Raw genomic sequence first — 21910 nt, 5'->3', positions numbered from 1 at the left:
TTTAATTGATTAGGTAGTGTTGGATGATAGGTTGGACTCGATGATCTTGAAGGTCTTTTCCAACCTGGTCTAGTCTGGTCTATTCTATTCTATTCTATTCTATTCTATTCTATTCTATTCTATTCTATTCTATTCTATTCTATTCTACTCTATTCTATTCTATTCTACTCTATTCTACTCTATTCTATTCTATACTATGATACTATGATCCGATCCTATCCTATCCTATCCTATCCTATCCTATCCTATCCTATCCTATCCTATCCTACTCTACTTTACTCTACTCTGTTCTAACTCTCATTACAAATGGTCTTGAACATTAAGCTGGGAGTCCTCTGCTACAGACTTAACAGGTGCACACCGTTCTGGACTGCTTGGCTTATGGTTGTGTGTAGAGAGGAACCAGAATTGCTGTTTGTGGAGACATAATCTTCCCGGTAATTACAATCGCTCCGTGTCGTCAATTAGGGGCTAAACAATGATACTGTGGTTGCCATTGACAACTGAGCCTACAAACTTCTTTTGGTGGATACTAGCGTTAGGAAACAGAAGTCTGTTCCCCATTTCATAGGATCATAGAATGTTTTGGTTGGAAAAGACCTCTAAGATCATTGAGGCCAACCAGCAACCTAACACCACCGTGGCCATTAACCCATGCCCTGAAGTGCCGTGTCGTAGAATCATAGAATCGTAGAATCATTAAGGTTGGAAAAGACCTCAAAGATCACAGAATCACCAAGGTTGGAAGAGACCTCAAAGATCATCAAGTCCAACCTGTCACCACAGACCTCATGACTAAACCATGGCACCAAGTGCTACGTCCAATCCATCAAGTCCAACCTGTCACCCAAGACCACACATTTCTTGAACACCTCCAGGGATGGTGACTCCACCACTTCTCTTGGGCAGCCTGTTCCAATGTCCCGCTCCTCTTGCAGGAAAGAAATTGTTCCCAATAGCCAAATTAAACCTCCCCTGACACAATTTCAGGCCATTTCCTTTCACCCTATCACCTGATACTAGAGAGAACCAATCCCCACCTCTCTTCAAGGTCCTTTCAGGGAGTTGTACAGAGCAACGAGGTCTCCTCTTCTGGCTAAATGATCCCAGTTCCCTCAGCTGCTCTTTGCAAGACTTGTTCTCTACACCCTTCACCAGCTTTGTTGCCCTTTTATAGCCATGTTTCAGCACCTCAATGTCTTTCTTGTAGTGAGGCGTCCAGAAACAGAACACATTAAACATTTGCCATGGTATAGCAAAGGCACAAAGACTCTGAGGCTCAGAGCTGAAAAAAAGCACTGTGCAAAGAGCCATGTGTTCAAGTTGGCCTCTAAATTTATATTCATGTACTAAGAAGGCCCCTGTGGACAATTTACCTCCAAAAGGGAGTCAGTGCTGTCAGCTTGAACTAGAGAGAGATCAAAATGGCCCTGCACTGATCCGTAGTGGCTGTAGGCTACTGCTCAGAGCTTTGTTTGGAAATGAAAGCAATTCTAGGATTCTAGTTCAAGGTTGATGAATTTCAACTGTTCTTTTGAGACTAGTGCCATAACTCAGAGGAAATATTTCTGGCTGCAATCCCCTCTCTTCTTCTTTTTTTTTTTTTGACCATGAAAATGGCAGGCTGTGCTTGTTTCTGGAGTGATAAACCCAGCCTGATGCTTTGTGTTGCTCATGTGGTGCCAAGCAGCTGCAATGCTATGTGGATTTGAGCTAGTGATTCCTGATTGGAATGGGGCTACCTGGAGATGGCCTGTCCCCTCACACATCATTTAAAAAAGGTGGATAGCAAGTGGCTGTTATCTACAGCCTGCTCTCCTACATTCCAGTGTTTTCCTTCTCAAAGCAACTGCTAAATCACAGAGTTGGCTGCCTGGAAAAGATGAGAAACTAACATCTCCCTGTACACAACTCTCTGACCCTGTCCCTAAGCTCTTCATCTGGATGTCTTTTAAAGACCTCTAAGGATGGTGACTCCAACAGCTACCTGGGCAGCCTTTACCAGGGCCTGAATAAGAACTCTTCCCTACTACCCTATCTAAACTTTCCCTGATGAAACCTGAGGGCATTTCCATACACTGCAAACACTTTCCACTTACAAGTGGCTTTATTTTCTTCCCCATTGTTTTCCTTATGTTTCTTCCCTGATCATTAGTCACTTTTGTAGTTACATAAAGTGGGATCAAAGCTGATTCTTCAGGCACATCATTTATGATGTCCTTTCAGACATAAACTTTCCCTTTCAAGAAGTAAACTTCATATCTGAGTGGAGGCAGCTCCTCATCCTCATAATTTCTCTGCTAATCCCCACTTTTTCCTGTTTTACTAATAATTCCCTGTGTTTATCATAGACTTCACTAAAGTTAAGACTGATGGGATCAGTCACATCCTCTGTCTAGAATGTAGGTTATCTTCTCAAAGAAATGTAAGAGGTTAATCTGCTACAATCTACTTGTGTTAAGCCTACACTCCCTTTTATGCAATTTTCATTTGATCTCCATGTTTTTAATTATCTTTCTTTTTTGTTTCCTTAAGAGCTGCTCTGAAGCTTTGCATCACAATGAATTCAGAAGCTAAGGGCTGTGGTTATCCATATTACTTCTCTCCTGCTGGCTGACACCTTCCTAAATACAGGGACTGTATTTATAGTCATCTGGCTTATGGTCTCTTCTCCCAGGCAACCAGCGCCAGAACAAGAGGACACAGTCTCAAGCTGCTAGGATGAGGAGAGATGGCTCTAAACTAGAGAAGTATAGATTTAGGTTGGACATGAAGAAGTTGTTCTTTATTATGAGGGTGAGGAGATGCTGGAATGGATTGCCCAGAGAAGTTGTGGATGTCTCATCCCTCATTGTTGAGGACCAGGCTGGATAAGACTTTGAGTAAACTGTTGTAGTGGTGTCTCTGCCCATGGGAAGTCATTGGAACTAGATGACCCTTAAGGTGCCTTCCAACTCAAGCCATTCTGTGATTCTGTGACTTTTCCTGTAGGTCTTGGGAGGCTTGAACTCTGATGCAAAAACACAAGCATCTGAGCTGGTTCACACAGTAAGCAACACCCTCACCCTTTGCAGTCAGAGGCAGTGATTGTTTTCACTTGAATGTTTGGCCAAACTACATCTACATTTGCCCACCCTTTGCACAGCCTCCCTTCCCTTTTTCCATGTCTTCACAAAACCAGGAGATTGAGGATCCCAGCAACAAACTGGTGTGTAAATTATAGCTCCCAAATTCTTCTGCACCCCCACCTCCAGCAAGCTTTGCCTTGTTTGTGCAGGACTTTTATGGATGATTCAAAGACAACAACATATAAGTCACAAGCCACTTAAAGCAGGGATGAACATATGCTCTTTGGGGAAACAAAACCAGTTAGTACTCTGTTTTCTTTCAGTGGGAGGAAAAGTTCAGTCTGTGACCATACTTGGAGGGATGAAACCTTGTGAAGGATGCCTGATTGAAGCCAAAGATTTCTCTGGTCAGGCAGGTGAACAAAGGAAAACACTTTGATTTCCCACTAGGCATGCAACCACAGCATGCAATTCCAACATCACATTTCTTAATCCAGTAAAGACTTTGACCTTGTAACTCTGTCTTGAAGGCTTCTGCACTGCTCTGATAGAAACCTTTTTTCCTGTTTCCAGCCTATATTTATTAATGGCCCTCTTACATCTGTTTTCCCCTGCACCAGCATTGTCCTCTACCTTAAATAGCTCTTTTTCCTTTGTAGAGTTTATGTCTCTAATGCATTTAGAGATAGCAATCATATCCCATCCTTGCTCTTCTCTTTGTTGTAACAATGCTAAGCAATTATATATCATTTTTTTATGTCTGAAGTTCTGCACAGGCATTATGAGTTTCTCCACACAGAGAAGATGGGAAGATAAGCCATATGAGAGTTTTCATTTTGTCACTTTTTGGCTCTTTGTGCATATGTGTGATGAGATCATTCAGGCAGAAAGCTAAAGCTGTCACATTGCAGAGAAGCATCACATTCCAGCCAAGAGAATTCTCAAGGACCAAACAGCATCCCAGGAAGCAGCCTGGATGGAGGTCTATTTTCAGCTTGGTTTTGCTTCATCTCAATTTTCCCCTCCTAATAAACATATTAATGGGCATGGTGATCTTAAGTTTATGTTTGATCACCAAGTCCAATCTTCAACCTAAAACCACCATGACCATCTTTATATGCATTATAAATGTGCATCAAAAATTATAGTGAAGGTTCCTACAAGAGATGAAGGTTGTCCAGTAAAGAAACCACCTCTTAACTTTATACTAAGCAGCAATCAATAGGTTGCTATGAAAAAAGGTATTTAGTACAGTCCTGCAACTTTGTCCTCAAAGACCATTCAATATTTTCATTAATAATGCAGAGGATGGCATGCAGCAGTTCTTGTGAAGTTTATAGACAGTGACTAAAGCTGGGAGAACAATGGAGGACAGGGTCGAGGAGGGAAGTGTTCATGCCTGTGTAAGGGAAGAGATGGGGCCTCTGTACTTAGCACTGGTGAGGCCATACCCTGAATACTGCACTCAGTTTTGGGCCCTTCACTACAAGAAGGACTCTGAGGTGCTGGAGAAGGGCAACAAAGCTGGTGAAGGGTCTGGAGGACATATCTTATGAGTGGCTGAGAGGGCTGAGATTGTTCAGTCTGTATAAGAGGAGGCTGAGGGGAGACCTCATTGCTCTCTACAGCTCCCTGAAAGGAGGATGCAGTGAGGTGGAGGTCAGTCTCTTCTCCCTAGTATCAGGTGATAGAATCAGAGAAAATGGTGTGAAATTGTGCCAAGGGAGGTTTAGGTTGGATATTAGGGGATTTTCTTTTCCTTCAAGAGTAGTCAGGCATTGGAACAGGCTGCCCAGGAACACCTGGAGGTGTTCAAGACATGTGTGGACATGGCACTTCAGGACATGGCTTAATGGCCACAGTAGTGTTCTGTTGAAGGTTGGACTCGATGATTGTAGAGGTCTTTTCCAGCCAAAACTGTTCTATGATTCCAGGAGTGAAATTCACACACTTAGGATAGGACAGGACAGGACAGGACAGGACAGGACAGGATAGGATAGGATAGGATAGGATAGGATAGGATAGGATAGGATAGGATAGGATAGGATAGAATGGAATTAACCAGGTTGGAAAAGACCTTTGAGATCAAGTCCAACCTATCACCCAACACCATCTAATCAACTAAACCATGGCACCAAGTACCCCATCCAGTCTCTTCCTAAACACCTCCAGTGATGGTGACTCCACCACCTCCCTGGGCAGCCCATTCCAATGGCCAATCTCTCTTTCTGTGAAGATCCTAACATCCAGCCTAAACCTCCCCTGGTGCAGCTTGAGACTGTGTCCTCTTGTTCTGGTGCTGGTTGCCTGGGAGAATGTGCTGCCCAGGGAGGTGGTGGAGTCACTGTTCCTGGGGGTGTTCAAAAAAGGCTTGGACATGGCACCTGGGGACATGGTTTAGCTGTCAGGAGGTGTTAGGTATTAGGTAATAGGTTGGACTTAATGATCTCTGAGGTCTTTTCCCACCTGGTTGATTCTATGATTCTATGACTTTAACTGACACAATTGATGTGCCTGGATGTTAGCTATCCAAAAACTCTACGAGAACTGCCATGTGAAATATAATGTGATAGCCCTAGCAAATGCATCCCCTACACTCAATGGCAAAGAAGTTGTAGTCACAAATACCAGTTAATCAGTTTTGAAAGAAGCAATAATCAAGGATAGAGAAATGAGGGAAAATGATAAAATCAAATGAAACTAGGTTAATCTAAAATACATTGGACTAACCATAAAACTTACTTTCTACAGTGTATTTGGCCTTTAGAGAAATGTTAGGGCACTGCATAGGAGGTGACTTAGAAAATATGACTTAGTGCTGGCTACTTAGCAAGGGGCTGGAAGGAGGTTAATATGAATATCCTCAAGGACTGATTTCACAGTCAGTCTTATTCCACAGTATTTATGTTAGTGAACTCAGCAAAAATAATGTATGGAGGCAGTTAAGTAATATGCTGACCAGACAAAGCTTCTGAGCAGTGCCCTGCAATAAACCTCTGATAATTAAGAAGAGGATGAGAAAAGGGATGAAATGCTGCAGTGAATGGCAGGATGGGGTAGATGGGATATGAAGGGAGAAGAGGGGATGACATCAGTTTCAGGACATCACAGAATCACCAAGGTTGGAAGAGGCCTCAAAGATCAGCAAGTCCAACCTGTCACCACAGACCTCATGACTAAACCATGGCACCAAGTGCCACATCCAATCCCCTCTTGAACACCTCCAGGGGTGGTGACTCCACCACCTCCCTGGGCAGCACATTCCAATGGCTAACAACTCTCTCTGTGAAGAACTTTCTCCTCACCCCGAGCCTAAACTTCCCCTGCTGTAGCTTGAGACTGTGTCCTCTTGTTCTGGTGCTGGTTGCCTGGGAGAAGAGTGATATGATTCTATAGAGAACAACTCTTACAGGCAACAACTGGAGACTGGATGAGGCACTTAGTGCCATGGTTTAGTTGGTTAGATGGTGTTGGATGATAGGTTGGACTCGATGATCTCAAAGGTCTTTTCCAACCTGCTGAATTCTAATTCTAATTCTAATTCTGACTCTAATTCTACTTCTACTTCTATTTCTACTTCTAACTCTAATTCTATTTCTACTTCTACTTCTACTTCTACTTCTAATTCTAACTGGGATTTAGTCTGGAGAAGAGGAGGCTGAGAGGAGACCTCATTGCTCTCTACAACTTGCTGAAAGGAAACTGGAGTGAGGTGGGGATTGGTCTCTTCCTCCTAGTATCATGTGATAGAATGAGAGGATACAGCCTGAACTTGTGCTGAGGGAGGTTTAGGTTGGATGTTAGGAAAAATGTCCTCACTGAAAGGGTGGTCACACACCAGAAGAGGCTGCCTATTGAGGTGGCAGAGTCACCATCCTTGAAAGCATTGAAAAAAAAAGTGTGGACATGGCATTTCAGGACATGGTTCAGTGGCCATGGGGGTGTTAGGTCAATGGTTGAACTCCATGATGTTAGAGATTTTTAGAAGTGAAACAGTCCTATGATTCTATGCTTCTGTATTGAACATAAGACCCAGAGCAAGGGGTGCTGCTAAAATGCCCTCTGGAACTCTGTGTGGGCAGCTCTGGTGATCCATATTTCAAACCCAAACCTATGAATTGAAGCTAACAAAATTGGAGTGGGTGCACAGAGCAGCTTCTGGGGTGATCAGGGAAATGGAGAGCTTATCTGAGAAGAAGAGAAACTGTTTAACAAATGAAGGCTGAGAGTGAATATAATTGTTCTCCATAAACACATCAAAGAGGTAAACACCAGGGAAGGAGAAGAGCTATTTAAGCTAACGGCCAGGCATTGGCACAAGAACAGAAAGGGAGAAGGTGGACATAAATAAGGTTAGGCTGGGAGGTTGATTTCTAACCATCAGAGGAATGAAATTGTGGAGATGCACTAAGGGGCAGGAAATCAAGCCATTGCACAGTGAAGTTTTATTGGTTTGTGGAGGTAATGTGTAAGGTGGCTGCTTAGGACTGCAAAGGGATTTAATTCAATGAGACAAAAAAATCCTTTCAGTCCTGTATCTCATAAAAAATAGAGGGGTCCCTCTGGAGCAGGCTGAAGATGCATGTATAAATCAGTTGTGCTCGTCACAGAAGCATCTCTTCTGACATGCAGGGCACAACCAACCATCCTGAAGGATTCTTCAGGACTCTGAAGTGATAGTTAGGGCAAATATGAGGGAACAGTATGGTGTGACTTTGCTGTCATGATTGCCTAGACCTCAGTGCTATAATGTTTCCAAACACCTGTAGCAGCACCTATGTTGGTGACTCTCTACACATAGTGTAGTCACAGAATCACGGAATATGAGGGGTTGGAAAGGAGTTCAGGAGATCACTGGGTCTAACCCCTCCTGCCAAAGCAGGATCACCTAGGGCAGTATGAAGCTGAGGTGGAATTTCCTGTGGTTTAGCTTATATCCATTATTCCTTGTCCTATTACTGGGTGCCAATGAAAAGAGCCTGCCCCCTTCCTCTTCATACCCACCCCTCAGATATTTATAGACATTAATAAGATTGCCTTTCAGCCTTCTCTTCTCCAGACTAAACTGCCCCAGTCCTCTCAGTCTTTCCTTGCAGGAGAGATGTTCAAGTCCCTTAATCACCCTCGTAGCTCTTCATTGCACTGCCTCCAGGAGATCCTGGGCAGAGCCCAGCAACATCTTGTCAAACTGCATCAAAAAAGTGGCTGTGCATCTGTCTTTAAAAATAGAAAATCATGATCTCTCTGGGTTAAATTCTGCCATTATCATAGAATCCTAGAATCAACAAGGTCAGAAAAGACCTCAGAGATCAAGTCCAACCTATCACCCAACACCTCATGACTAACTAAACCATGGCTTCAAGTGCCACATCCAATCCCTTTTTGAACGCCTCCAGGGATGGTGACTCCACCACCTCCCTGGGCAGCACATTCCAATGGCAAATCTCTCTTTCTGGCAAGAACTTTCTCCTGACCTCCAGCCTCAACTTCCTCTGGTGCAGCTTGAGACTGTGTCCTCTTGTTCTGGTGCTGGTTGCCTGGGAGAAGAGACCAACCCCCACCTGGCTACAACCTCCCTTCAGGTAGTTGTAGACAGCAGTTAGGAGGAAAATGTCCATTCTCACATGGCAGAGCTAGGAGGCAGGAGGTCTGAAAAATGAAAAGAGAAAGATGCATTTTTTTCACTTCAACCAGTGACAGAACAAGAGGACACAGTCTCAAGCTGCACCAAGGGAGGTTTAGGGTGGATGTTAGGAAGAAGTTCTTCCCAGAAAGAGAGATTGGCCATTGGAATGTGCTGCCCAGGGAGGTGGTGGAGTCACCATCACTGGAGGTGTTTAGGAAGAGACTGGATGGGGTGCTTGGGGCCATGGTTTAGTTGATTAGATGGTGTTGGGTGATAGGTTGGACTTGATGATCTTGAAGGTCTTTTCCAACCTGGTTAATCCTGTCTTCTGTAACAGGTATTGTTTGTAGTAACTTTTGTGTGCTTTAACGCACCAAGAGCTTCAGCCACTAGAAATAGGCCAAATACACAGAAAACCTTTCAAATACAGAACTCAACAGACAAAAAACTAAACCAAAACAAAAAAAAGACCCCACCACCAAACTTCAAAATGTTCATATTTCTCCATAATTTCTTTTGCAGCTCTTTTGTAAAGCCCTGCCACTGATGTAGCCATAAAAAGATGCTTACATGAAGTGCAGTAGAATGGACTTTGAGAAATTAAGTCCTTTAACAAAAGAGCAGCCCTAGACAAGTATTTTACTAGAAATGTTTATGACTTAGTTTGCTAATTAAACCAGATAATAAATATGTTCAGATGAAAGACATCCCACATGATTTCTTGTCTCAACTCAGTGACTCCTCTTCTTTCCCTGCTCTAAAGCAAAATCCTATTTATCACAGCTAATTATCCAGATAATTCCTTGAAATGGTCTTTTCATTTAATTATCCTCTAACTCAGGGTCTTCTGTAGCTAACAGCATGAATCCAGTTGGAGAAAAGGACACTGGCTTGCAAACCATACCATTGAAGCTGCTCAGCTCTGAGGCTTTGATAACAAAATGTTACATATTTTACAACTGCATCTGTGGAAGAACAACCCCAGGGATCAGTACAAGCTGGGGGCTGGCCCATTGGAGAGCAGCTCTAGGGAAAAGGACTTAGGAGTCCTGGTGGATGAGAGGATGACCGTGAACCAGCTCCTTGTGGCCAAGAAGGCCAATGGCATCCTGGGGTGCCAAGAAGATTGTGGCAAGCAGGTCAAAGGAGGTTCTCCTCTTCTACTCTCCCCTAGTGAGACCACATCTGGTCGAGGCCCCGTCCCTGGGGGTGCTTAAGACCAGGCTGGATGAGGCTCTGGCCAGCCTGATCTAGTGTGGGGTGTCCCTGCCCATGGCAGGGGGGTTGGAACTAGATGATCCTTGTGGTCCCTTCCAACCCTGAATGATACTATGATACTATGATCTGCAATACTGTGTCCAGTTCTGGGCTCCCCGTTTCAAGGACAGAGACTTGCTGGAGAGGGTGGTGAAAAGGGCTATAAAGATGATTAGGGTGCTAGAACATCCCTCCTGTGTGGAAAGAATCAGAGAATTGTGCTGTCTTTAGTCTGGAGAAGACTCCCCCTGAGGGGCAATCTCATCAGCGTTGACCAATACTCAAAGGCTGGGTGTCAGGAGGATGGGATCAGTCTTTTTCAGTGGTGCTCAGTGAGACAAGAAGTAATGGGCACAGACTTGAACACAGTAAGTTCCATCTAAACATGAGGTGGGATTTCTTTAAGGGTGCTGGAGCTCTGGACCAGGCTGCCCAGAGTGGCTTCTGCAGATGGCTTACTTGTGGGTGTCTGTGGTGCTGGGCTTGTAAAGGACATGGTTTATCATCAGACTTGGTAGGCAGATAAAGATTAGACATGATAACCTCAAAGGTCCCTTCCAACCAAAGTGACTGAACTTCCACACTGCAGCCTGAAGCCCCTCTGTTTATTGGAAAATCTCCTGAGATACTGCTGACTCAAGGAGTATAGATCCTCCTGCCCCCCTGCATATGCCTCCATGGCTTCATGATGATCTTACCCTCCACTTGCAAGACATCAAGAGCATCCAGAGTGCAAATTAGCTCTGCCGGAGCTGTTCCAATATCCAGCATGCTGGGCCATGGTCTTACACTTAAAATCAATAGCAAAAAAAGCTGCCATCAGGAGCAGAGCTGGTGTGCCCTAGGGAGTCTGCAATGAAAATCCAGCACGAGGCAGTTAAATCCTGTTAGCTCATCACTTGGGTTTACAGCAAGCAAAACCAAAAGGAATCGCCTGGCTTTGTGCTCTGCACTAAAATGCAATGATGGCAGGAGGTGAGGATCTTAATATCCTGCTTGCTGTCCTGATGGAAATAGGACAAATTTGAACAGAGCAGAAAAGTTACTGTGAAGCTGATCAGAGCAGAGGCAGCCTTAGAGAAGATATTTTTGCTCACTTTACAGTAAAGCAAGAGGGCTTTGGTGGCTCGCAGCTTTTTACACACAGCCTTAACTTTCCCCAGGGTGCAGGGAAGAGACTTATTTGCAAAGCAAGTGAGTGTAATACTTACTAAGTCAGAGAAAGAATAGTGACCTGCTGGGGTTAAAATGCTTTCTGCTGGACTAATCTTCTGGTGAATATTTCCAGAGTGACATTGTGCCGAGTATAATAGCACCTTGCTGATCGATTGTGCTGCTGCTCAAGGCAAGATCCTTTGTGGGCCACAAGCCATATTCCCTTGCTCATCCTACAAGATCCCCTGCTACCTGCTGGAAATGGGAGTGAGATACAAGAAAGAAATACAGGGTTTTTGACAATCTACATCCTCCTGGCAAATATCCCTGACAGAACAGAAAATACAAGGAGGCCCACAAATAAATTAGCAGAGGATCCTGATCAACACCATGCCAGGCTGCTGCTAGCTCCAAAAAGTCCAGAGATCAGGCTCATAAGACAGTCAGGTCTCGATCTTCTTTTGCATTGCAGCAAGGACATTGCAGGAGCCATGACAACATTGCAGGAGCCATGACAACATTGCAGGAGCCATGACAACATTGCAGGAGCCATGACAACATTGCAGGAGCCATGATAACAATTATCATAGAATCATAGAATCAATAAGGTTGGAAGGCGAGTGGTGATGGTACCTCACAGCACAGTGATGCTGGCTCACTAGGGTGTTCACTTCAGTATCAGTATCACTAAGGTTGGAAGAGACCTCAAAGATCATCGAGTCCAACCTCTCACCACAGACCTCATGACTAGAGTTGAGAGGCCACTACTGCCCACTGCAGGCTTGAACTCACAACCTTCCCATTAAGAGTCTTATGCACTACCAACTGAGCCACATCTGCCTGTCACATTAACTGTTTCATTATCAACCAACTCCTCTCTCCTTTGTGCCCACAGTAAAAGAAGGGAAGATGGCCAATTCAGTGCTAGTCCCTGGAGTTGTTCAAAAAGGGACTGAATGTGGCACTTGGTGCCATGGTTTAGTAGGCATGAGGCCTTGGGTGACAGGTTGGACTTGATGATCTTTGAGGTCTCTTCCAACCTTGGTGATTCTGTGATTCTGTGACTTTTCTGCATTTGGCCACACTGTGGATTTTACTTAGGTATTTTGTTAGGCTCACTGGTGATGGAGCTCTGCATGTCCTGTAGAGTTTGAATCATTTTGGTCAATGCAGCAGTTGCTTTGATGGTTGGACTTAGTAACCTCTGGAGGTCACTTCCAACCCTTTATTAGAATAAACCTTTATTAGAATAAACCAAACCAGGTTGGAAGAGACCTTCAAGATCATCGTGTCCAACCCATCAACCAATCCAACCCACCCAAACAGCTAACCCATGGCACCAAGCACCCCAGCAAGTCTCCTTCTGAACACCCCCAATGACGGCGACTCCACCACCTCCCCGGGCAACCCATTCCATAGCACAATCACTCTTTCTGTATAGAACTTCTTGCTGACATCCAACCTGAACCTCCCCTGGCGCAGCCTGAGACTGTGTCCTCTTGTTCTGGTACTGGGTGCCTGGGAGAAGAGACCATCATCAGCCTGTTTACAACCTCCCTTCAGGTAGTTGTAGAGAGTGATAAGGTCACCCCTGAGTCTCCTCTTCTCCAGGCTGAGCAACCCCAGCTCCCTCAGCCTCTCCTCACAGGGCTTGTGGTCCAAACCCCTCACCAACTTTGTTGCCCTTCTCTGGACTCGTTCCAGCAAGTCAACCTCCTTCCTAAACTGAGGGGCCCAGAACTGGACACAGGACTCGAGGTGTGGCCTAACCACTGCAGTGTACAGGGGCAGAATGACCTCCCTGCTCCTGCTGGCCACACTGTTCCTGATGCAGGCCAGGATGCCATTGGCCCTCTTGGCTGCCTGGGCACACTGCAGGCTCATGTTCAGCCTACCATCAATCAGTACCCCCAGGTCCCTCTCTGTCTGGCTGCTCTCCAGCCACTCTGACCCCAGCCTGTAGCACTGCATGGGGTTGTTGTGGCCAATGTGCAGAACCCCTACCATTCTATGATAAAATGCTGTAAAACTATACCTGCCCTCTCCAGGAACACTTCCTATTAGAATGAGGAGACAAAACTCCCTAGTTTCCCCTTTGCCAGTGGAAAGGAAGAGCGTTAAGATGCATGAAGCTCTGCATGGTGGAAAGGGAAAAGTTAATCCTTTACCCAAATAAAAGGCTGTATTTGTTTCTTCTCTCTACCTTTATGGGTGGCTGTGGACTCCTGACTTCCTCCCACTTGAATTTTATTTCTGACTTCACCAGATAGTAAATCTAATACTGAGTCATAAATCTAAACCCCTTGCCTCCTTACCTCAGAGGGCTGAAGGGAAGATGACCTCAATAATGTATATTCAGAGCAGCTCTCTCAGTACCAAGCTGAGAATGAATGACTTCAGGTAACAAGAAGAGAAAAATTGCTTTCATGCAGTTTGGTCCAGCTGCATGCCAGCTTAATCCAGCTGACCCAGCAAAATGCATTTTTCTTCTCTTTTTCTTTTTTTGGAATTGTAAGGGGAGTCAGAGGAGCCCTTAGCTTTTGTAGAAAGAAAGAGAAAGATCAGCATTAAGCACTCACTAAATTGCAACCCTCTGCACTTACAGAATCATAGAATTGTTTTGTTTGGAAAAGGCTTTTAAGATCAAACCCAGCCATCAATCTTAGATGACCATGGGCCATTAAGCCATGTCCCAAAGTGCCATGTCCACATGTTTCTTGGACACCTCCAGGGACAGTGACTCCACCACCTCCCTGGGCTAGCACATTCCAATGCCTGACCATCCTCAGCTGAGCGAGATACCTTGCAGCATGTCATAAATACAATGGCAGCATGAGCTGGAAAGAGTTGCCCATTACAGCCATAGAAGAATAGAATACAGCCATAGAATAATAGACTGCAGCTATAGAATAACAGAATCATTTCAGCTGGGAAAGACCACTGCAGTCATCAAGTCCAACCAGATCTGAACCGTGACCTGCTCTTAAAGCTGTGCTGTTAAATCCAGTGAGTCCTGGACCTCCCACTGCTGTGAATGCTAACTGACTTCTGCCATCTGGAAGCTGTGAAATGCAATAATGATAAATAACAGCAATAGCAGATTAATCCAGATTCATATTAATTACCTTTCTTCCGGTTTCAGTTGTCTTTGAGCTCACCTCCTTCAAAAAGCCTTCAACATAACCTATTTAGTTGCTGTTCTTGGAGTAGCTTGCGGGAGGATATACAACTGTTGGTGCAAGTCCAGAGGAGGGCCACAAAGATGATCCAAGGGCTGGAGCATCTCTACTATGAGGGTAGGCTGAGAGGAACTGGGATTGTTCATCCTTCACAAGAGATAACTCTGGGAGGACTTTATAGCTGCCTTCCAACACCTGAGTGGAACCTAAAGGAAGGAGGAGAGATGCTTCTCATAAGGGTGTCTAACAATAGGGCAAGGCAAAATGTTTTTTAAGCAGAGGGAGAGAAGGTTTAGGACAGATCTTAGGAAGAAGTTCTTCAGTATGAGGGTGGTGAGACTCTGGAATAGGTTGCCCAGAGAGGCTGTGGATGCCCCATCCTTGGAGGTGTTCAGGACCAGGTTGGATGAAGCCTTGAGCAACCAAGTCTAGTTGAGAGGCATCCCTGCCCATGGCAGGGAGGTTGGACTACATCATCTCTAGGATCCCTTCCGATCTAAGCCATTCTATGACTTTTTAAATTCTTCTAGAGTGCTTTCAAAGTCCCTCTGGAAGATGTTTAACTCTTAATGATCAATAAGATGAGAAAAGAACAAAAGCTGAGGGGACCTGCAGGGAAATATTTTGTTTAGTTGCCTTCCATTGTCAGAGATGTCAGCTCACCTTTTTATCACTGATGTCTGATATTTGTTTTTCTTAGGTTTTTCATTATTAGAAAAGAATAGCAGAAAAGAAGATGAAAGAAAAGAAGATAAAAGAAAAAGAAAGGAGAGGAGAGGAGAGGAGAGGTTCGGAGAGGAGAGGTTTGGAGAGGAGAGGTTCGGAGAGGAGAGGTTCGGAGAGGGGAGGGGAGGGGAGGGGAGGGGAGGGGAGGGGAGAGGAGAGGAGAGGAGAGGAGAGGAGAGGAGAGGAGAGGAGAGGAGAGGAGAGGAGAGGAGAGGAGAGGAGAGGAGAGGAGAGGAGAGGAGAGGAGAGGAGAGGAGAGGAGAGGAGAGGAGAGGAGAGGAGAGGAGAGGAGAGGAGAGGAGAGGAGAGGAGAGGAGAGGAGAGGAGAGGAGAGGAGAGGAGAGGAGAGGAGAGGAGAGGAGAGGAGAGGAGAGGAGAGGAGAGGAGAGGAGAGGAGAGGAGAGGAGAGGAGAGGAGAGGAGAGGAGAGGAGAGGAGAAGAGGAGGAGAAGAGGAGAAGAGGAGGAGAGGAGAGGAGAAGAGGAGGAGAGGAGAAGAGGAGGAGGAAAGGAGAGGAGAGGAGAGGAGGAGGAAAGGAGAGGAGAGGAGAGGAGAGGAGAGGAGAGGAGAGGAGAGGAGAGGAGAGGAGAGGAGAGGAGAGGAGAGGAGAGGAGAGGAGAGGAGAGGAGAGGAGAGGAGAGGAGAGGAGAGGAGAGGAGAGGAGAGGAGAGGAGAGGAGAGGAGAGGAGAGGAGAGGAGAGGAGAGGAGAGGAGAGGAGAGGAGAGGAGAGGAAGAGGAGAGGAAGAGGAGAGGAAGAGGAGAGGAAGAGGAGAGGAAGAGGAGAGGAAGAGGAGAGGAAGAGGAGAGGAAGAGAAAGAGAAAAAGACAATTATGAACCAAGCTATTATAAGGAAAAGCTGGAAAACTCCAACTCAGGTGAGCTGTGAGCACCCAAACAACAGCAAGCAGTTTAGTTAGCTGAGCTGCCTTTTTAACAAAGCCAAAGTTCCTACAGACCCACCCTCATACAAACTCCACTTAAAGCTTTTCCTACACTTGCAATGCTTGAAATCTCTCTCCCTGCTTCTTCCCCTCATTCACTCCCTGGAGTCTAATTAGGGTTCATCTCAGAGCGAGCCTTACCAGCTACTCGTTGCCTTGCAAGCTGCAGGAAGTTAAATACTCCAACATCTCTGTGAAACCTGATCGATAGGTTATTATGGAGGAAAAGCCAAGCAGCCACACAAATTCCTCCTCAACCAGAGCATGACCACACTACCTTCTTCACCTTTGCAAAGCAAGCTAAAACTAAAAAAAAAGAGTTCTACTCCCTTTGTTTTGAGCACTGAGTGCCTCTGCCTAACTGGGAGGGGATGAGACTGGCATGCAGATGTGGCCTTCTGAAAAACACAAGGGAAAATTCAAAGGTTCTCCTGTTTGTCCCAGGCAAGCAGCACCAGAACAAGAGGACACAGTCTCAAGCTGCACCAGGGGAAGTTTAGGCTCGAGGTGAGGAGAAAATGCTTCACAGAGAGAGTTGGAATGTGCTGCCCAGGGAGGTGGTGGAGTCACCCTCCTTGGAGGTGTCCAAGAGGGGACTGGACGTGACACTTGGTGCCATGGATTAGTGATCATGAGGTGTTGGGTTACAGGTTGGACTTGATGATCCTTGAGGTCTCTTCCAACCTTATTGATTCAATGATTCTATGATAAGCCCAGGCTGGATGAGGCTCTGGCCAGCCTGATCTAGTGTGGGGTGTCCCTGCCCATGGCAGGGGGGGTGGAACTAGATGATTCTTGTGGTCCCTTCCAACCCTGACTGACACTATGATACTGGGTGAAATGGGATGATGCCTGTTCTGCATCTGGTTAAATTCTAATCGTGGGCTTTCTTTTAAACTGCTCATTAGACAGCTCATCTGTGTGTGTTTGCAATGGAAACAACAACAAAATACAACAAACCACCACCAAACTAAAGAGTGTCACAAGCAGATGTGCATACTGCAGAGCAGGAACTCCTCATGGAGCTCTGAAACGTGAGCTCAGGAGCAGAGCAGGGCAGGAGGAAGCTATATTGATCCAGCAGGGAGGTCAATATGTTGAAATAGATTCTTTAGTTTTTCAGAGCTGCAGAGTGCAAAACTCCAGTAAGAGTAAACAGTGCAACTAATTCCTCTGCACACACTGCCACAGGTCAGAAATTGCTACTGTCTTCCCTCTTTGAGAAGAGGAACAGGACTGGTGAGCTCACCAGCAAAGCTGCCCAAATTGCATAGCTGCACAGATGACCACCTGGCCCACCCACCCTCCTGCATCTACACCTGGAAGATGAGTCTGGAAGAGGCTTTAAGCCTCACAGACACCTTTAAGGAGGTGTCTGTGCCATGGCAGAGGGGGTTGGAAGTAGTATTACCTTTAACATTCCTTCCAAATCAAGCCAATCTATGAACTAAGCAGAGATTATCCATAATGAAAACCAGCTCTTTTAATTTAGTCAATGTGTTCTTACACAGAGCAGAGTAGATTAGACTGGATATTAGGGAGAAATTCTTTACTGTGAGGGTGGTAAGAAACTCAAATTGGTTGCCCAGAGAAGTTGTGGACACCTCACCCCTGAAAGTGTTTAAGACCAGGCTGGGTGCAGCCTTGAGCAACCTGGTCTAGTGGGAGGTGTTTGTGCTTATGGCAAGGGGGTTGGAGCTGGATGGTCTTTAAGGTCCCTTCCAATTCAAGTCATCCTATGATTTTGTGATTCTATGATTCAGAGCACACCTGAAAAGCCAATGTTCTGTAATACAGTCAAAGAATCACATGGTTGGAAGGAACCTCTAGAGGTCATCTTGTCCAACCCCACTGCAGTAAGCAGGGACATCCACAACTAGATTAGGTTGCTTTGAGTGCCATCAAGCCCATCCTTGAATGTCTCTGGGGATGGGGCCTCCACCACCTTGCCAGGTAACCTCTTGCAGTGTTCTACCATTCTCATAGTAAAGAAGTCCTTCCTAATGTCCAATCTAAACCTACCCTGCTCTAATTTAAAACCACTGTCCCTTGTACTATTGCTAGCTGCCCTTTTACACAGTTCCTCCCCATCTATCTTGTAAGCATCCTTCAGGTACGGGAAGGCCATTATAAAATCTCCCTGGAGCCTTCATGATAAGCAGCTGAGATGTGAGCTTGTCTCTGCATGGAATCATAGAATCATTTGTTAGAAAAGACTTCTAAGGTCATCAAGTCCAACTGTCAACCCAACACCACAATGCCCATTAAACTATGTCCCAAAAGTGTCATGCCCACACATTTCTTGAACATCACAAGAGACTGGATGAGGCACTTGGTGCCATGGTTTAGTTGATTGGATGGTGTTGAGTGATAGGTTGGACTTGATGATCTCAAAGGTCTCTTCCAACCTGGTTAATTCTATTCTATTCTATTCTATTCTATTCTATTCTATTCTATTCTATTCTATTCTATTCTATTCTATTCTATTCTATTCTATTCTATTCTACTCTACTCTATTCCGTTCCATTCCGTTCCATTCCATTCCATTCCATTCCATTCCATGCCATCCCATTCCATCCTATCCTATCCTATCCTATCCTATCCTATCCTATCCTATCCTATCCTATCCTATCCTATCCTATCCTATCCTATCCTATCCTATCCTATCCTATCCTATCCTATCCTATCCCTCCAGGGATGGTGACTCTACCACTTCCTTGGGCAGCCTGTTCAACACCTGACCACTCCTGCAGGAAAGAATTTTTCCCTAATACCCAACCTAAACTTCCCTTGGTGAGACTTGAGGCCATTCCCTCTCATTCTACCACCTGATACTACAGAGAAGAGACCAACCCCCACCTCACTACAACCTCCTTGCATCTCTTTCCTTTGCCTTCCACTCCAGCAGCTACTGTGTGAATTCCTCACTGTGCATTAGCTGATTGGATTATTTGCTAGCAGCCAAACATACATCCACAAAACTCCCCTCTATGAAGCATTCTTTTAAGAGAGCTCCCATCCTAATTAACTTAAATGCAATAATGACACCCCGTTGATGGATTTGAAGGCAAGGATGGTGATGCCATACATTTAGCTGCAAGCACCTACTGAGTGAAATGAATGGGTCTATTGTTTGAGCAGCCCTGTGTCCTAAAGCCTGGGAGAGTCAGCTGCTTTGCAGGACAATAAATAGGTCGGCAGCGAACTGCTTGGCCAATCAGTTTCGCTGCCTTGCTGTACAGAGATAGTTACTGGTAGAAATATGGTGATTTCTGAGACTGGGATGATGAGAAACAGTTGACTTGACACTTGGCTCTGTCCAGAATATTTTTATTTGAAGTGCCCTAGTTATTTAGGAGGGGGGGGGGGGGTAAAAAAAAGTTATTTCTTCCAAGACTGTTTGAAAATCAATAATAGTCTCCAACCTTTGCTGAGCAGATATCAGACTTTTTATTTTGTTGGTTATTATTTTCAGGCTGGAAACGTGCACTTAGGAGCAGCTGCAAAACTATCTGAGTCAAATCTCCCAGCTCTGCATTGATTTTACACCCCAAGACTGCCCTGCCTCCTGCTCCAAGCACATTCCCACCAACACAGCAGTGATTTGTTCTTGTACACCAAGAGTGCCCTTTCTGAAGAAAAGAATCTTTGCCTCTGTTTTAAAAGAGGGGAACACTCTCCTGGTTGTTTGGGTTGTTTGTTTGTGGTGGGGGTTTTTCTGGGGGGGAGTTGTTTGGATGGTTGCTTTGATTTGTTGTGTTTTGTTTTCTTCATTGCGCATTACAAGGTATCTTCAGCAATGTGTCCTGCTCTTGAGTCATAACCCCATGCAATGCTCCAGGCTAGGAACAGAGTGGCTGGAAACTTCCCCAACAGAAAAGGACCTGAATCATGGAATCATAGAATCACAGAATCATAGAATCACAGAATCAATCATAGAATCAATCATAGAATCAATAAGGTTGGAAAAGACCTCAAAGATCATCAAGTCCAACCTGTCACCCAACACCTCATGACTAACTAAACCATGGCTTCAAGTGCCACATCCAATCCTTTATTGAACACCTCCAGTGATGGTGACTCCACCACCTCCCTGGGCAGCACATCCCAATGGCCAACAAACCTTTCTGTGAAGAACTTTCTCCGCACCTCCAGCCTAAACTTCCCCTGGCACAGCTTGAGACTGTGTTCTCTTGTTCTGGTGCTGCTTGCCTGGTCCTTCATGAACCCATGCTGACATGGAACTTCCTTTCTTCTATTTTCTGCCTTTTGCCCTTTGTCTTGCAACTGAGCAACTCTGAGGGTGCTGGTTGACAGCTGGCTGAACATGAGCCATCAGTATGACCTGTTTCTGGCCTGGAACAGGGACAGTGTGGCCAACAAGAACAGGGAATCGCTCACATCCCTGTGTTTGACATTGGTGAGGCTACATCATAAACACTGAGTTCAGTTTTGGGGCCCCCAGAAAGAGCTAACTGAAAAGTTAACTAAAGAGCTGAAAAGCTCTACAGAAAACTGAAAAGCTGATGAAGTCTTAGGAGCAGCACATGAGGGAACTGGGGTTGTTTCATCTTCAGAAGAGGAGTCTGAGGGGAGACCTCAGGTGACAGAACAAGAGGAAATGTCCCAGAATTATGCCAGGGGAGGTGTAGGTTGAGTATTAGGAAAAAATTCTTTCCTGCAAGAGTGGTCAGGCATTGGAACAGGCTGCCCAGGGAGGTGGAGGAGTCATTGTCTCTGAGGAGTTCAGGAAACCTGTGGACATGGCACTTCAGGCCATGGATTAGTGACTATGGTGATGTTCAGTTGATGGCTGGACATGATGATCTTACAAGATTTTTCCAAACCAAGCAGCTCTATGACTGTATAATATTTATATAAACAAATTATATGCTCAAACTATTTTAGCTGCAACAGCCAGGAGTATCTCCCCTTCCAGCTTTCTTCTTTGTCCTTGCTTCCATGATTGAGGAAATATTAAAAGAATTCATCTTGTCAAGAAATAGTTTCCTTGAGCATGAAAGGTCACCTTACATACACTATCCTCTTCAAAAGGCTGTTTTGCTCCTCAGGGTTCAGGAGTTAGGCACTGTAGTAGCTACACCAGAGGACACTTCTGTTCCTCCTTTTCAGAACATCAGCTTCTGTAAGATGAATCACAGAATGGGTTGGGTTGGGAGGGAACTTCAAGGGCACCTAGTTCCAACCCCACTTCCATGGGCAGGGACACCTCCCACCAGACCAGGTTGCTCAAGGCCTCATCCAACCTTGCCTTAGACACCTCCAGGGAGGGGGAATCCACAACCTCCCTGGGCAACCTGTTCCAGTGTCTCACTGCCCTCACTGTAAAGAATTTCTTCCTAACATTGAGTCTGAATCAACTAAAATAAACTGCTCAGATGCATAAATGTAAAGCACATCCATGTGTACATGTCCCCATTTCATGTCCCTCCAGCCCCTATGTAGAAAAGGTCTGTTGTAGTGAACAGAGTGCATGCTCCTGCTTCTCCCCCTTTATTTGTTATGTTCTCTCTCAAAGACATGACAGCATGGAGTGTAAATGGAAGCAATATGCTGGGCATAGGCAGAACCTAATAGATCCCATCTCAGACTGGGGTGGGTGTGTGTATATATATGTCAAGCAGAATCAATACATCTTGAAACCTGTAAGACCTGCAGGTGCCATTTATAGCCTTGTAAAGTACAAACTTCTGCTGCCTTACTTTTTGCAGCTGATGATTGTGAAATAAGAACACTGGGCATTATCACCATGTCATAGCACAACCCTTAGAAACACAGCTCTGCAGAGGGGAGCATCTAGTGAAAAACCAGAGTGTTCAAAGGAGCCTTAGAGTGCATTTGTTAAGCTCTACAGCTGACTGTGTAATAAAAGTGCAAAAGGAGATATGAAACAAAGATTGCTAATAAAAGAAAAGGGAAAGCTATTGAATTCCTGG

Source organism: Melanerpes formicivorus, unplaced genomic scaffold (assembly GCF_026170545.1).
Source record: "Melanerpes formicivorus ecotype bairdi unplaced genomic scaffold, bMelFor1.0.p_v2 SCAF_51, whole genome shotgun sequence".
Taxonomy (NCBI): domain Eukaryota; kingdom Metazoa; phylum Chordata; class Aves; order Piciformes; family Picidae; genus Melanerpes; species Melanerpes formicivorus.
Note: the sequence above shows the minus strand (reverse complement) of the source record.